Source organism: Monomorium pharaonis, chromosome 10, assembly GCF_013373865.1.
Source record: "Monomorium pharaonis isolate MP-MQ-018 chromosome 10, ASM1337386v2, whole genome shotgun sequence".
In the NCBI taxonomy this organism is placed as follows: Eukaryota; Metazoa; Arthropoda; class Insecta; order Hymenoptera; family Formicidae; genus Monomorium; species Monomorium pharaonis.
Genome location: NC_050476.1, coordinates 6042100 through 6059845, shown reverse-complemented (window position 1 = coordinate 6059845; position 17746 = coordinate 6042100). Strand labels below are relative to the sequence as shown.

Below are 17746 nucleotides of genomic sequence, written 5' to 3'. Positions count from 1 at the left end.
AACGGCTAGTAGTATTCGCGAGAGAGAAAGAGAGAGAGAGAGAGTTGTACAGCGTGGCAATCCGCGAAGTGGAGCGAGATGGCGAGCTGCGGCGTGGGAGAGCCGGACAGAGACAACAATAGTCGCGGCGGCGAGCGAGGAGTGGGGATGGGCAAGGGGGGAAGCGGGGTGAGCGGGGAGGCCGCCGGGCGCCATACTGCCGTCGTTCGTTCGCTCCGTACAGTACGCGCCCAGCGGTTAAGGCGGTTTTGTCGCGCGGTGTCGCCGCCACCGTCATCGTCGTCGTCGTCGTCGTCGCCGTCGTCGTACGGTCGTCGTTCTCTGCGTCGTCGTCGTTCTCTCGTGCCGGTGGGTGCCGCGTATATATACACACGTATATATATTTCTTTTCCGTCTCTTTCTTTCTCTCTTTGTCGCCGCGCGCCGACGCGTCGACGCGCACATAGACGACGGTGCGTCGCCCGGCATTTCTTTTTGCCCGCCCGTGCGTCAACTCCGCGGTGCGTTTCCGCATCCGCGAAGGATATACACGAGGGAGTAAAGTGCGAGGGAGCCGTCGCCGTTTTTGTTTTGAGACGAGGCAAAGGAGACTCTTCGTACCCGCCATCGTCGCCGCCGTCGCCGTCGCCGTCGTCCCTGGCGGAAAACACCTGCGCACACCGATACGAGGTGAGAGCGCGATACACCTGACTGCGATACAAACACCGAGCGAACGAGCGAGTTCCACGGAGGCGGGGCGGAGGAGAGGAGGCGGCGGAGTCGCGCGTTAAGGTTAGGTGAGAGATAGAGCGAGCCGGTTGCGCTCTCCGTGGAGCTCGGATTTCGCTGGGGCATATAGCCGTCGTCGCCGGCGCGTCCACGTCTCTTACTTTCGTACTTTTCCGCCGAACACGCTCCTGCGAGTTCTGTCGCCCTTGACGCGTAGACGAGGGAAGGAAGGGCGGAAGGGAGGGAGGAGAACTCGGCGGACCCGTTTCTGCCCGCGCGAGCAACAAAGAGAGGCGGCCTCGACGACGCTTTCGTGGTCCGCTTTAGCCGAAAGACAGACATATAGAGATTCGTGCCATAATAATAGGCACCGGCAGGTAGAGGAATCACGGGAGGGTCACCTTTTAACGTTCGTAGCGCGGATAAATCGCGGGGACAAGAAACGCGAATCGAATCGCCGGAAATCGACCGCCTCGGCGAGGCCTGTCACTTAATCTCTCCTCTCCCGAGGGCGACGTCTATATCGCGTGTCCGCCTGAAAAATAGCGATGCAATCCGTTGACACGATCAATCATATTAACCACGGATTTATTCGTCCCGTATTTGCGACCGCGATAAAAATTTTCGACAGCGTGTTATTTTCGGAGGATAGGGAAGGGAGGGGCGGGGAGGAAGGGAGGGAGGGATAGGGCGATAATGGGAGACGGAAATGTAACAGTAGACCGAGCGGCGGGGCTCTTTTGGGATGCAGATGTTCGTAGACGCGTACGTTTTGCCGAGGCTAATTTCGTCGACGGTGAATCTCGCGCAATCGAACGCGTGGGAAGACGGCCAGGGATCGACGGAGGGGGCAAAGGGGGGGAGGGGGGGGGAAGCGGAGGGATTTCGCGGAACGGAGGGCAGAAAGTGAGAGCGCTGAGTCGGAGAGGAAGCGAGTCTCTCCGGAGTGTTGGGCCGCTCGGGGCGAATCGCGGGTAGAGGAGGAACGAGATGTTCTTCGATCCTTCGTGGAGAGGCAGATCGCGGGATGAAGGTTCACGCACAAGTTTCGCCATCGCGACGCCTTTTTTTCTCTCTCTCCTCTTCCCCCCCCCTTCCCTCTTTCCTGTCCTTTCCTCGAGGTGAAATTAAAAGCCGCGAGGAGGAAAGGCTAGCCGGGTTGACGCTGTTAACGAGTTTCTTTCCTTAAAGAAATTAATGCGAGCCGGCTGATTTAATTCGAGCTGCCATCCAGTGCCTTGCTCGCGAATGTATATTTCATAAAAGAAGAAAAAAAGTAGAGGGAAAAAAAGGGACAGAGTAAAAGAGAGGGAGCAGGACGGTGAGGCAGAATTACTCTGCGAGAAAAAAAGCGTCGCTATTTATTTTCGCGTGCATTACGCGATGAATATGGAAAATTACGGGATTAACCTGCCCCAAAGCTTTGGCGGCGAATATTGCCCATATTAGTATTAATAGCTGTTTAATTATTAAAACTCGGTAGCATCATATATCCATTAGGGAAATGTACGCGCGCGCGCACGTGGGTGGGTACAGTTTCTCCCCCGCGACTCGCACACCCCGAATTATATCCGCGATAAAAATTTGGACGACGTAAATGATTTGTTTATCGTGGCTTCCCACGCAGATTCGCCAAGTACGCGACGCCTCGAATTAACGTTCGGAGAGAAAGACTCACCTCCCTCCCTCCCTCCTGCCCCCCGAGATTACCTTCGAAGCGACGAGCGAGGAGACGATCCTCGTTGCTATTCACCGGGGACCGCCGTCGCGCCGTCCCGTCAAAAGGCATTTCTAAAGTTTCGTAGGGGCCATCTTACGTTTATGCCTCATCGATGATGCATAGCTGCGAGCGTTCCCGGGCGTTTAGGGCAGAAGCGACGCCACGAGGAGTCGGTCGGTCGGTCGGTCGGTCGGTCGGTCGGACGCTCGCTCGCTCCGTCTTTACATTACGACCGTTTCCTCTCTCGCCCGCGGCGCATAAATTTCGACTTCTGGCTGCATTATGCATGCCGCGCGATGCACGAAATATTACCATAAGCGATGGCGCGCGTCGCGTCGCCGCCGGTTACCGCGGGCGGGCGGGGTGTGGATACAAAGACGAATCGTCTTTCGCGCGCTGCCGCGTCACCGTTTTGCGGCGGACGCGTTGATTTTTAATCGCGGCTGAAAATTGTGCGTCGGTCCGCTGCCGCGTCCGACTTCCACCTCCCCCCCCCCCCACACCACGTGGTGGAATTCGTAAACTAGACGAAGTTACAAAGCGGGAAGCGTCGGCATGTTGCTGTTGCAGCAGCAGCCGCCACCGATGGCACGCTTCCCCATCCGTCCGAAAGTTTCAAACAGACTTCACGACGCTTTACGACGACGTCTCGAGTTCGCCGACATCGACGAGGAATTACGTTTACCTGCGTACACCCCACGGATTTTCGGGCGTCGGCGGTCCTTCCCTCCCGCGTGTCCCTCCGGGTAACTTTTTGAGAGAAAAAGAAAAGATAATGCGAAGCTGCGAGGAGATGGGCCTAGAAATTTCGAGGAAGTCAATTGTCACCTCGAAGAAAGAGGGATGAACGCCGCGCTAGACCGGTCCGAGTTCGGCTGTGTTGACGATGTGAATGCGCTCCTCTTCCCTTTTGCTCTTCCCTTTTTCCGCACTCCGGTCGAAACTCGACGGAATCGAACTCTTTGTTTGGCTCGAAGAAAGAAATCCCCGGTTCGCATCAAACTTTTCTCGCGTGCGCCAATCGCACAAAGTCCACGTGTCCCCGCGCGCGCGCGCGACGTGACAAAGACCCGCCGACGTATTTTCCGTGGGCAAATCCATTATTCCTCCGCGCTTTCCCCGCGATCTCCCCGATAACCGAGATTTTCATGTCGTCCGGCAAAACACATTCGTGTCGGCATTTCCCGTCGATCAAAGCGACGTCGAGAAATCAATCGCGGTTTTCGATTCTGATCTCGCGCGCGACGGGCGGGATGCAGGTTCGTTTATTTAGAATTGCGAGAAAGAAATCATCACCGACGTATATCGCTGACGCGTAGAAAATCGCGCGTAATATTCGGAGATTACCGTTTTGTAAATTCAGATACGGATTAACGATTCGGTTTGGGATTAATTATGTATAAATTACCGATCGGCCGTTTGCGTGCATGATTTACGCGTGTGCACCAACCGAAACGGATGATGCCGCGTAATTTGATCGGCTCGTACCCGCATGAGACGTCATCGTTGATGTGGCTTCTTTAACTATCAAGCCTTCGGCCGTCAGTCGATTTGCTCTAATGCCAAGCCCTGCTACACGCTCCTCCCACGCTCCGTTTGCGATGAACGCGATCTCTGCTCTCTCACTTGAATTCCGTGATAAGATAAAGGCCTCTCTCTTTCTATCTCTCCCTATTTCTCTTTACTTTTATTTTACTTTTAATTTTGCTTATCAATCTTTCTCTCTTTCTTGCACAATTTCTTACTCATATTATTGTTTTACTTTTTCTTTTTTCGATGTATTATTTCTATTAGTTTGCGTCGCGTTCTTCAAGAGTCTGCCGTAGAGTCTGTTAATAATGGCTCATTGTCTGTCTGCCTGTCTATATATATTATTTCAAGCATGATCCCCTCCCCCCCTCCCTTCATACTTTAATCATGACATCGACTCATCGATCGTCTTGTCGACGGACGCTTTCGGTATAGCAACCGTCATAGCGCCGCGTACACGTCGACAAAATCTCATCGGGAACGTTGGGTTTGCTCGTGGAAAACGCGCCCGAGGGGTACTCATGGAAATTTAACAGCTTGCCGAATTAATCGGTTCGTTTCTCGTACCTTCGCGCGAGTTCGCCACTCGTTAATTTCGCTCTAACCGGGACGATTTTTCGCCTCTTCCGCGGAAACTTGCACCCTCCGGGCGATATTCTTATCTCCCCGCGCAATTAACATTAATGAAACGCCATCGACATGCAGCCAGCTCTCTCACGCTCGTTCATTAAGACTCATTAGGGGCATACTGACCTCACCCGCGATCCCCCATGAGCTACACATGGCGCGGATCCTCGCGATACGCCTCTTTTTAGTGGCGCGCCATAATATATCATGTCAGATTGGAGATCCGATCTACGAGAAGATGTCACCAATCGTGTACTCGGAATGTAACGTATAAGTGACATGCCGCGAGGGAGGAGACGAGTCGAGCGCGTCCTAATAACCAGTCTTGTTTCGTGCTTCTCGTCGAGCGGCCAGAGAAAGAAAAAAATAGCGCCGTCTAAAAGATTTACGAACACTTTAATCTTGTATTTTATTCCTTTTTACTTCGGATTACATGTAATTAAATGCCAGGCTGTTTAAAAATGCTAACGAGACCCTCGTGTTGTGTCGCTGTACACACGTACGGTATATGAAATCGTCGTCGACCCAGTTGGTGCATCTTGCGTAATGCATACATTGCGGAATACACACGTTACACGGGAGAGAGCGTTATAGTAACTTCTCTCAAAAAATGGCCCCGTTTAATTCCGCGAGGAATTACTGCGCCTCCGCTCCGGAAAAAAAAAAAAAAACTTTCGTCCCGCATATATAGTAGCGCCATGTATTCTTTCCAGAGCCTGCAGCAACTTTCGAAGCGCCGCGGGCAGGCTAATGGCATTTCGGCGGCATTTACCGCTAACGGTGTGTCCTCTTGATAATACCGGCCGTCTTGGCGTTTTACGGGGCGGCTCGCGGGCGCGTATGGAAATTTATCGCCCGCTTCGGAAGCGCGCGCGCGCGCGCGCGCGCGGCGCATCGTGAACCATCTTTCCCTCCCCCCGCCCCGCCGTCCTCCTCGAGAGGCCGCCGACGTTTTATCGCGGAATGATCGATGCATTTTTTCCCCCCCGTGACGAGCGTCCGCATAGCACAGCGTTGCACGCGGTATTCGCGCGTCTGGTATTTCACCGAGGAATTTCAGCGCGCGTATTTTTTTCTAGCCCCTCTCTCTCTTCCCCCGCCTTTCCTCTCCGCGCGCAGTAATCGAAATTATTGCTGTATTAATGGAGGCGCGGATACCTCGCAACCGGGGCGGCGAATATATATATTTCCGTCCGCGCGCGCGTAACTTCCGCACCGATGCTTATCTCCAATATCTTTCCGCCCGGGCGGAACGAATATTTTTTTCCTCCCCCCGCGTCGCGATGAAATAACATTGTGTGTTTTTTCTCTCTCTCTCTCTCTCTCTTTCCTCCCTTCTCTCTTTCCGCATTCCGGAAAAACTTCGCGACCGCCATGGGCGCCGGCGGACGACGGGGGGTTGCGAGACATACTTTTCGCACGGTGCGGCGCCCGCATCCTGGTCACGATTAATTAACCCGACCGGCGGTCGAGCGTGGCCCATTTACGGAGGGCTTAAATGGAAAATGGAACGCGAACTGGGGGCGGATATTCGTCGATCCCGCGCTTCGTCGGGCGCGACAACTTGACGGAGGGGGGGAGTCAGGATATCCGACAAATAAAAAGAGCCCCGCGGGGCGGAGGAGTCGCAGGCAGGCGTATCATCGGAAGTCGGATACTCGAATACTCGAATTGCATCGTAATCGAACAAACTGATGAATTCCGCCGCTTTTACTCGTCCCGGTTTTCAAAGAGAGAGAACGTTGGAATTGCAAAGATACAACTTATTCCGATAGCAGCTTGTTTGTATGCGACCATCAAATCCCGCTGTTCGTTACTTTCACATCACGATCTTCCTTGTTCTCCCTTTCTCCGTCACCCTCTTTTCGAAGTCCCAGTTTCCGCTCTTGACGGGAAACTGCCGCCGCGGATATTGATTAACGAATAGAATATTCCTTCAGACGGGACGGGCAATAAATAACATCGCGCACTTTATAATCAATATATCGTACACGATATCAAAATAATAACACGCGCGATAATTAATTTATTTATTAAAAAGAACGGCGCTGTTTAATATGCGAGTTTTGCGGATAGCGTAGCTTCGGTGATCGCGTTAATTTAATCGCTTTATCAAAATATGATCAAATAGCACCTGGAATATTGATATTATTGTTTATGAGCGCGACCGACCGCCGTGTTTATCTCTCGCTGCGAGCGAGTGTAGGGTTTCGTCGTGTGCGCTCGAAATTTCCGCCGATTCGCCCGGCGGGACTTCCCCGCGTCGACGGTGGTTGTACTCGGGGGCGGACAAATGATTACCACGCGGTTTCGTTACGGTAACTCGTATTTATCGCGTTGAAGAACGCGCGCGGGGTTCTCCGGGCGCGCGTAAAACACGGGGGGGGCGGGCTTACGCGAGATATTACGTGAGATAAACATTTGAATAGCATTATCGCGCTCCGCGGATACACAACCGAAGCCCCGGCGGTGGATATTATCACCGAGTCGCGCTGGCGTCGTGTTATATTTGCCGCGGGACGGAGCACCACGCCGTGAGAAAAGAAAGAAGCAAATGAGCAAAATTAACGAATGCAAAGGAACACGGTAATCTGTTGCGGCTCGTTCTCATTTCTGTGTCATCTCGTGTCCGGTATCTGGAGATCGACAAGGGCACCGAAGGAAGTCCTCGCCCCCTCGCCCTCCCTCATTCCGACTTCCGCTCTCGCACAAAGGCGACCTTGTTTTTCTTCGCGCCGTACACGAAAGAAGATGCACGTATATCCCCCTCGCCGTACGTGCGATAAACCTTCTGCCAGAGGAGGAGCGTCGAGGAGTTTTATTCGAGTATTCGGACTCCCTACGGATGTTATTTTCTCCGCGGTAATTCGTCGACGATGTTCCCCCGGCGCGTAAAATTACGAGTTGATTACGGATAGCATTTCACTCCGAGGCCGAGAGGTATTGTTGGATATGCTTCGTAACTTAAAATTGGAAAATCTCCTCTCTCCGCGCCGGTGGCGAAGTTTTTTCAACCGAGAAACGAGCAGCTCGTTATCGGACATGATAATGCTGAAGGGTACACAACAGGCACGGGTATTACGCGATAGCTTAACGAGCTGAGATAATTAGCCAGAGCCCCCCAAGATTTATTTACACTTGCGTTTTACCTAGTACATATAATTTAACTGCTTACATTTTACATAAGAAGGAACGTGGAATTGGATAGAGAGAACCGGTGGACGTTCCTGCGGAGTAAAAAACGTACACGTGATATCAGGGGAGATAGAAGAAAGAGGATATATCCCGCCGTCTCTTATTTCCTCCTTTCCGTGCGCCTTTCGAAAATCCGTCACGTCGAACATGAGCCTCCGCTCGTATTTTACGTCACCCTCCTAAATCACACGAACGAGCCACGGTAAATGTCGAGCGTACAGCATGCGATTGCGCGTGCTGTACATACGAGAAAGAGAGAGAGAAAGAGACGCTCAAAGTAAATTTATAAAAGAGCGATTGTGCGTGCGCTCCGAGAAACGGTCCGAATTTCGACGAGGGGGTAGGGGGAGGGGCGGGGAGACGAGAGATTCTTTGACGGAATCGCTCCCGATCCGCCAGATTACTGGGATTATTACGGATCCCGCTGGAGCTTGTCATCTCTCCCGGGCAAGCCGGACGACCTCCAGGAATTTCAATGAGCCCCGCCGGACTGATTGTCCTCGATTTTTAAGCTGCATGCAGCAAGCAGCGACTGTCCGGGAAGCACGGCAGAAGTAATTTCTACTTTTGCGACCGAGTTTATTTTTAATCTCGGGTCGCGCGCGATCGAAACTCGCGAACTGACGCAATCGCTATTATATTCGTTGCCGAAAAGGGAGGAATAAAAAAAAAAACGAAAAGAAACGAACGTTTCGCGCGGCACGTCCTGGTGTTGGTGAACATCAGAGTCAATTATCACGGCGCTTAGAAATCCATTTCTCTTGCTCCCCGTGTACCGCGAGTCGCGCGGTGGCAATAATTCTTGCGCAAAGATCGATAAATATATCTCGTGACCTCGCGCGCGCGCGCGGGCTCCTTGAAAATCGTAAATCTTTCTGCAAGCAAAATATTGGCATTGCTTGTTAAGTCACTCTATCGGACTGTAATCCTACCGGATGTTTATATGATCGATGAATTCCGATAATTAAGCGTGCTACGTTGCAATTGATGCGCAAAGCTTTCTCATCGTGTCCGCGCTAATCAGCGTAGCACGCGATAGACGGGGGTATCGAATTTATTTTTCCGATATTATTAAGTATCTATAATTAAATTTATCACGTTTTGCTCGCTATTCAATATTCCACGAGCAAAAAATAACGTTTTATTTAATATTAGAAAAGAGTTTGCGTATCCCGCACCGGAAATTGATTGTTAAAAGGTTTTTCGTTAGATCTGGAACGCGAGTGATAACTGACAATCGACCTCTCGCGAATCGTTTGTGAGAAATATTTTTTGATACAGCGGCACGGCGAGAATGTATATTGATTCACAAACGAAACGGAGAGAATGTAATAATATTGTGCGCGCTGAATGCGATGAATGGACTTCTCTCGGTTCGCGAAGTTATGAATGAGCTTAGGAGTTGAATGCGTGCGAATGTATGTTAAAGCGGCATTTCTGCGATGTTTATATACATCTATGTAGAGCGAGTCTATTAACATAATTCTAACTCACTCCGGCAGATTGACGACCGCTTCGTAAAGGCACGTATATTTTAAAGTTTAACGAAATCTTATCGTTAGTGATAATGGGATAAACATGTAAAGAAAAGTAAACTCATGATAAATGAGTCACGAACACAAGTGTTCTTTAGAACCACGTAGTTATTACGAAACGTAGAGAAAAATTTTTTTAATATAAAAAAATGAATATTATAAAAATTTAAAACGTGGTATATTTATTTTTTTTATTATTTGAATGTTCTTTACAATTTTTTTCAAAATTAAAAAAAATATTTAGGTAATTATTTGCATATCTGTCTGGTGTGTCCAAATACCGTTTGACTAATAATTGAAAATTAAAAAATGATCACAAACAATTCAATAAATTTTTAATCTGCATAAATACAATTTTCGTTCCAACTACAATGAAATTAAAATATTGATTTCGCAGAAAAACCGGCAATTAAAAAAAATTATATTTTTTTTGCTTTCTTTGAAGCTTCTCTCTTATCAAAGAAATTGAAAAGTTGGGATTTTTAATCTGTTTTTTTTTTCTCTTTCAAAGTTCAAGTTATTGAATAATAGCCAGAAGATATAATAATTTATTTTTTGAAACCCAAAAGAATACCCTAAGACGATATACCAACATGGTGCGTCGCCATTAAATATTTTCAGGAGATTTAGTCGTAGTTTTTCAGGATCGGAATTTCGGAAAGAGTTACAAATTTGACTTTTGCACGTGCGGTTCGCATCCCGCACGCTAATGTTTGCATTCTGTCCCGGCAACGCGGGTGAAATTGGGAGTATCGACATTTCGACGCAACCAGCTTACGTTAATGAAGAAATTCCTGAGGCGCTGTCGCTCAATCTCTTTGACAGTAACTGACAGCGCGGCTGATATACATTCCGCTGCCGACGAAGGTGGAAATTACCTTCTCTTTATCATCATTTCTCACAAAGTTCACGCACGTAGGTTGATGAGAAAGGCGAAAGGTAAATTAGGCACGATAATCAGACATTGCGTTAATTACACGATATCGACGATCCTCAAAGTATTAATTTAATTTTGCGCCTTTTTCTTTTCTTCACATACATTTGACAGCTAGGCCTCAATAATCGTCCCAGCGTATTGGTTTTTTACTTCCTCTCACCTTCGTTTTATGTAACCGCTTACATTTTACGCTTGTCCACCAACGCCTCGCGCCAATATTTCACCCACGCGCGTTTTACCTACGCGCGCGCACGACCACAAAGAAATCGTTAATAGGGTATGCATTCATACATTGAAATTTTTTCCGGCGCTTTCGCGTCGATTACGTATATACGCGCGCACGCGAAATGCCACGGCTGAACAAAGGTGGTGTTCCACGCATATAGGAGCCGGTCGATGGGGTTGCGCATCGAAAATACGGGAGGGCCCGGTACTGCAGGCTCGAAAGGTAGGTTTGTTAGTGCGTAAACCTGCCTCTCGGTTCACCGGCGGTGATTAAATATCGTCAGTTAGAACGATTCGGCACACCGATGTCTCGTGCATTTATTGGATTTCTACAACGTTACGCCCCCTTGATACCCCGGCGGTATCGATTCGCATCGTGTTAAATCGGCCAGACGCCATGAGAGTCCGTTATCGTCAAAAGTTTCCGTAATCTAATCAAAAATGTATTTCGCGCGATAATCTACATTTAGTTGAAGAGCAGATTTACACCCAAAGCCCAGGGAAGCGCGTAATGAGTTTTTAAAACGGTTCTCAGCGCGCGTTCGTTTCAGAATTGAATCACCGCGTCAAATCCGCATCCATTTCCTAGATATCATCGCAATGTCGATAAACAAGCGCGGCACGTCGATTTTTCTACTGGCCAGGCCAGGGGGCAATGCCTTCCGTAACGTGATTCCCTGCATTGTGCTACCTGTAGTTTACGCCCGCCATCACGCTTCTCAATTTCATACCATGCGACAGAGAAAGCGACCGGGAAGAAAAAGGGAGACGGACGGCGAGTTAGCTCGAAGAAATATGGCTCTCGCGCCTTAATGTTTTTTCTTTTCGTTATGCAACGCCTGCAATTTCTCATTGTCGTCAAAGTTTGTGAATTTCGCGAGAGGCTCCTTGCTCCGCGGGACCCGTTTGCAGCTTCCAAAACAGTGTCTTTCCCGGGGTAAGAGCGAGATCCAGTCGCTTTTCAAAAGCGACGCCGCAGCATCCTTCGTTACTCGTCTGGAAATAAATAACGGTCTCCCGACGCCGTCCAAAGTATCGCGAACGGAGAGAGAGGTGGATTTCGACACGCGGGTATCGGGAAACCTCGCCTTTTAGATAATTCAGCGTACAATGATACGCTGCTCAACCGGAAACCGGACCGCCGCCGCAGCCTCGGCAACCGGGGAGTATACATCAGCGTTCGATCGGTACCGCGGCTCTCGTGAAAATTTCACCGGTTTCCTTCCACCGCGTGCGACCGCATCAAATATGGGTACGGTTTCTCTGCAACATGCACGACGATCGTCCCACTTTTGCCTCTACCCGCGTTTCTCCTTCGCGCACCGCATCGCGTTTCTTATCTCCGCGATGCAAGTCTCTCTCTATCTCTCTTCTCCGCGTTTGCACTGGTCGGTCTTATGCGTTTGGACGAGGTCGCGAGTATTTACGGGGCACCTTGTGCATTTCGACGACAGAAAGCAACGGGCGCGCGCGCGCGAGATACGGGAGATTTACCGTCGTCGCCCGTGAGACATTACGCGTAACACGAAAAGTTTACCAAAATACTTATGACAGAGCCGCGGTGGGCGATGACGCCATCGTCGACGAGGTTGTCACGCGCACTTGTGGCGGGAAACGGGGTCGCGAGGGATCATCATCGCCGCGAACGATCGGCGACAAGCGCTCGTCGTCAATTTTGGCGTAGCCCGACGACGTGAAGTTAGGAAGGTCGGATGCGTCGATCTCTCGGGCGCGCCAATGCTTTCAACAACGCGCCATGCGGCGCGGTTGCAACGCGTATAACACACGCCCGGGAACGAATTTATTTTCGGGGGGTTTGATGGGAACCGGCTGCCGCCGCCGACGCCGCTCGCGTCACACTCCTCTTCGGCTAATCGCGCGGCGGGACGTTGCATACATGAGGTCATCGCTTACGGCGATAAAAACAACCGCAGCTATGCGTGCATCGAAGGTGGAAACGGCCGGATAGACGCGGGAGGAGGAAGAGGAGGAGGTGGAACGAATGAATCACGATATTGATGGGCGATGGCGTATGCGAGGGATATCGCGCCGAAGAAATTTCCCCGTAGGCTGCGATCGTGACGGAATTACCGAAACACCTCGTTAGTGACCGAGAGAAGTCCAAGTCCAAGAAGAGACAGAGAGAGAGAGGGGGGGGGGGGAGATTGAGTAAATTAAAACTGATGGGTTGATAAATTTGAAAAATTTCTCCCTCTAGACGCAATTCTGCGCTGGGCGAATTGAGCGTGGGAGTTGACGGTTCTACGCAGCCTCGTTACGCGCGCAAGAATTAGCGAACGTGCAGCGTGTAATCGTGAAGCATCTAATGGGAGCGATTAGAGGAAAGGCTTTTCGCGCAGCGCGAAAGAAGGACCGCCGAAGCTTGGGGAGGATTTGCATTATCGCGTTATCGCGCTCGGCGGCACACGCCACGAGATATGTGCTTACTCTATTAATAGGTGGACGTACGCTCTATTACTCTTGATTAAGCCTATTGCCGGGCCAACGGCATTATACCGCAACGCATTCCACGCGAACTGCGCGCACGGCCGCAGCTCTCTCGTTTCGCAAACGTCTATAATTGGCGTGCTCGGCGGCGCGCTCGTAAAGTACGCCGGGCGCGTTACACTTTTTTCCCCCTCCCTCTTTCTCTCTTCTCTTTCAATAAATATTAGATCGGCAAATATGACTTTCATCTGCCGAGTGACTCGCAATTTTTGCGAAGATACCGCAGTTTTTGCACACCGAGAGAAATATTTTTGTTAAATTAACAAGACAGAAGCTAACTGTAGCAAATGATTCGTTGATGTGGGACAGCAAATAACTTGTTGTAAGAACAAATAATTTGTTACGTTTGATTTGCTGTTGTAACTCTTTGATTTGCCATTGAACTCTTAGGGTCGGTTGTTCCAACTTCTTGGTAAACTTATATACCAGGTAAGCATATGTTTATCTTCATTTCTTCTCTTAAATAAATAAAGACAAACATTATATTTACCTGATAGGTAAATTTACCAAGAAGCTGAAACAACCGACTCTAAGTGAACAAATGTGATTTGCATCTTAGACAATATTTCTTCAAATAACAAATAATTTGTAATGGTAACCGTTTTCTTTTAGCTATCCCTCCTTTTTTTTTTTTAGCAACAAAAAGTTTTTCCTCAGTGCAGAGACCGTTGCCGCGAATACATTTTATTTTAACGAACTCGAAAGGTATACAAAAATCACACGAGTAAATATAAAGCTAGAACCCCAATATTTATTGCCTGCATTTAATGTTAATTCTCGCGACGGAGTGTGAACTATCGGCAGGATTCCTTGGAGAGAGAGAGAGAGGAGATAAGAATGTTAAATCTGTCGTCGGTGCGGCTATACGGGGTAATGAATCGATCCCGAAAGATCGCTCGGTGTCTCGCGACGCAAATGAGATTATGTCGTATATTATGCGAGGAGTCCCTTCGTATACGCGCGGCCGTGAGAGGAATATCCAGCGGCCGGGGCCCGCATGGAGGAGACAGGAAAAGAGGAATCACTGACGAGACACATAAAGGGTCGACAAATGGGTAGGGACATTGGACGCCCCTAGGCCCTGGATAATCCTTCGAGATGGAGAAAAGGACACGGTCCCCGGTTGTACACGTCGACCCAGCCTCCTCAAATAGACCTTGTCCTTCGCTCGCAGACTTTCCCAGACGCACAATACACGCGCGCGCGCGCGCGCACACACAGGGAAATGTGTTCAATGCCGCGGGATAGATACCGTCGTGCGTCACCGAACAACCGTTCTGTTTGTGGACAAAATTGGCCGACGGGTTTTTATTTGGTCGTGACGCTCGCGCGTCAGGCGGTATCATAATATTTTACCATGTCGCGACAATGAGAGCGCTAAATCTGGGAAACGGAGACTCGATCGCGGGAGAGCAGAAGGTAGAGGGGGAGAAGGGAAGGGCGCATTTTTCTGCGAAAGTGCGAAACGATCGGGCGGGGTCCGTCTCGATCTTTTTTTTTCCCCTTCCCGCTACCTTTTCCCATCTCCCTTCGCGATGCATAAGATTTCAAGTTACGAAGTTGTTCGTGAAAGCAGCGCATTAGCACGTAACACATGTCGGGGCCCTTGGGCCGGCCGGGTCCCTCCGTCAAGTTTTTTTGCCGGCGACCTGCATTAAGACGCCCGCCTGCGCGAGGAGCTCCGGCTCTCCGAGGAAATCGAGTTTGTATCGCGCGCGACTCGCTGCATGCGCCGCCGTTTCATGCGCCCCGAGATCGGGATGATTCCGAGAAGAAACACTGCGGCCGTTTGTCCGCGGTGAGTGCCGGGGCCGATTGAACGGTAATTACGGCCCGCTGCGGTAATTACGTTAATTGCACGACGCTCACCCGGGCCCGAAAGCGACGGAGCGCGCGGTTTATATACGTTCGTATTAATCTTCGGGATTTTGATCGTCGCGGACGACGGGGACGTGAACGACGACGGGGACGACGATGACGATAATGGCACTTGTTCGGGAGGAGGACGCCGAGGATGACGGAGAATTAATAGCGTCGAGCGGAGCGCGTACGATTGCCGAGTGCTAATTCACGCCGGCGGTCGCTCGTCAGTAATTAACGCAACGTAAAATGGGGGATGAAGAGAGGCCAGAGGGAGGCAACGCGATCACGCGTACGTTTATTATTAGGACTTTTCGAACGCGAGAACACTGTTGCAGACGCGGGCGGCCCGTTGAACGGCATTCCCGCTTGTATACGCGTAACTTAATAACGACACGGTAAATAAATTGCCTCTGCCGCGCCGATCGACAAACGGCCATTCAAACGCAAACGTCAATGGCGACATTAATTTTGTTTTTCGCGACGGGTCGTTTTTTTTTTCCAATGGCACTTCGAGTTTTTCAACGACGTCGCGCTTTTCATCTGCGATTTTCATCGCGTCGAACGTGCGTATATAGCCAGTGCTATTTTCACAAGCGGTCTTGAATATAGTGGCGGCTCCCACCTTCCCGCACCTTCCCCGCGATAAACAATTCCCCGGAACGAATATTAATCGTCGCTCGATAAATAACGAGTGACATCGTGTCACAGATTTAGTCCGCGCGGCAAGAATGAAGGGCCCGCTCTATCGGGAGCTGTCCGATTTACCTCACGCGCCATTTGCTTTCGTGGCTAATCACCGCTCAATCTTCGTCCCGCGTGTGATAATGGATGGTCGTAACTCGCGCAAATTATTTGACATCCAGTGATAATTACCAACAGTTAGCCGGCCTTCGAGGTTATCGCGCGCCGCGCGATTTGATATCGAAAGCGCGGGCTAAACCGACGACGTTTAACGTACCGTGTGCGAGTGAAATACGAAAAACGGCATGGAACAACGAAGAGTGCCATGGAAAGAAATACAACTGGTGGAAATTGCAAGGCGGGTAAAGAAAGTCTCGCGCTAAGTACCGAATGAAACGCGAGCGAGAGAAACGCGAGGGTGGCGGAAGAGGGCGAAAGGAGAGGAGGGGGAGGGAAAGGACGGCAGGCCGAAAGCGAGCGAGGAAGGCGGATCGAAGAGGGCCGCACGGGAACGAAGCGGCGAGCGGAGCGAATCGTCGGCAAGGACCAGACACCCGTACTCTTCTTCTCGTAAACATAAACTTCAGCCGAGTCGACATAAAACGCGTAAAAGAAAGAACGACGGCCGCGCGCCTCCCACAATGCCCCCCATTCACCAAGTTCACCCTCGCCGTTGTTATCACGCGGCCCGAACCTTCGCGACCTGGAGGTCTTCTCGACTGAAGGCTCAGCTCTCCCGAAGGCGGAGAGCGCGCGAGAGAAACGAGGGGCATCCGCGCTCGAAGCTCAAAGACGAGCGAACCCTAAAAAAATCGGGAAGCGTTCAGGATGTTTCGAGGACGTTGATGAACGCCCTCGACGTTCACGGGGGAAGACGTCCAACGTCTCGACGCACGTCTTTCGGACCACCTATGCGCGATGGCTTCGCGAGAGCATAATGTCTCCCTCTCTCTCTTTCTCTCTTCACGATGAATCAGCGGCAGCTCAGCTCGTCGAGTGAAAGTCCTTGGAAATATGATTAACTACGGAGGATATATTAAACGAATGCAGATTGCGCAACGGGCGTGTAAAAGAGCCCCGTGTTAAGCGACGGTTACCCCGGCCGCCGCCGGTTTATTGGTTTATGAATCACGACGACGGACGCGCGCGCGTACGGAAGAAGATTAAGCCGTTAAGTAAAACGCATCCGTCGATTAATCTTCGCGGCGTTAATTACGATTTACACGGTCGTTCCGACGCGCGGCGGCGCGACCGCGGCGTGGCGATCCGCGTCGGGTTTCGCGTTATCGCGCGCCTCAATCTGGTTCCGCGGAGATCCGCGGCACTCGTACGCGATAGAGAGCTCGCGGCAAAGCAAATATTTCTCTCCCGATGGGGCCCGCCGGCGCAGAAATAAAGCCGTGACATTTACCGCTGTACCGCTCGTGCGCGCGCGGCCGGCAGGAAATTTGTTCAGGCGGACCTCCTCTCTCTCTTTCTCTCTTTTTTTGTCTCCGCCGTCCCGGTGCAACGAGCACGTGGCCAAACTGCATAATATCTCGCAATAACGGTAAGCGCTGGAGGGACGATTGTACGTTTATCCAGCCGATATGTCCCACAGCTCGCGCGTGCGACATTGGTTCGACAACGATTCCTCATCTTTCCCGCCTTCCGTTCCATTCGCGCCGAGAGATAGAAGACCTCCGGAACGGAATTGCGTTTCGGGAACCGGTTGGGCTCCTCCCCCTCTTTTTTTTTTCTTTCCTTGCGCGGCTTCGATAAAAACTCCCCGCGATATATCCGTCAAAAATTATTGCGACTTTTATCGACCGTAACGCGAACGGGATAACGTCCGTGGCACCTCGACGCCGCTTCGGTTAACGTCTGATTTACTTTGTTTCGTGTAACACGGGGGTTATTGCTATATTTCACGTTACACGCGCGGATGTTGGCGATGATCCGCCGGGCTTTATATAAACTCCCGTCGGAGTTTATAACTTTGCGAATTTCGAACGGAATTATCGTCGTATTTTACCGAGCGCATACGGGCTCGTCCGATTTGCTTAACCGCGGGATTATAACGTGAGATTTTTATGAAACTTGTAGAATTATGCTGCACATATTCGAGTTCGGTTTCCGCAGCGGGTATACGGCTGGTGCGCCAAGATAAAATCTGGTTTTTCAATTTACAAGAGATTGAACGCCGTTATTACAAGGTTAAAGGCGAGCAGTTTTTTA

At 50.5% G+C, this 17746-nt stretch overlaps 1 protein-coding gene across 2 annotated transcripts in view; it reads left to right on the top strand.

The window, feature by feature from the left end:
- The window catches only part of LOC105832342 (dystroglycan), a 66282-nt gene that overhangs the window by 29090 nt on the left and 19446 nt on the right, over positions 1 to 17746 (top strand). The window contains exon 1 of one of the 2 annotated variants that reach the window (XM_012673184.3): positions 210 to 669. The exons of the other annotated variant lie outside the window; for it this stretch is intronic. The gene's annotated coding sequence lies outside the window, so the exon portion shown is untranslated. Of the gene's footprint in view, positions 1 to 209; positions 670 to 17746 lie in introns of those variants that run through there. 2 annotated transcript variants of the gene reach the window in all.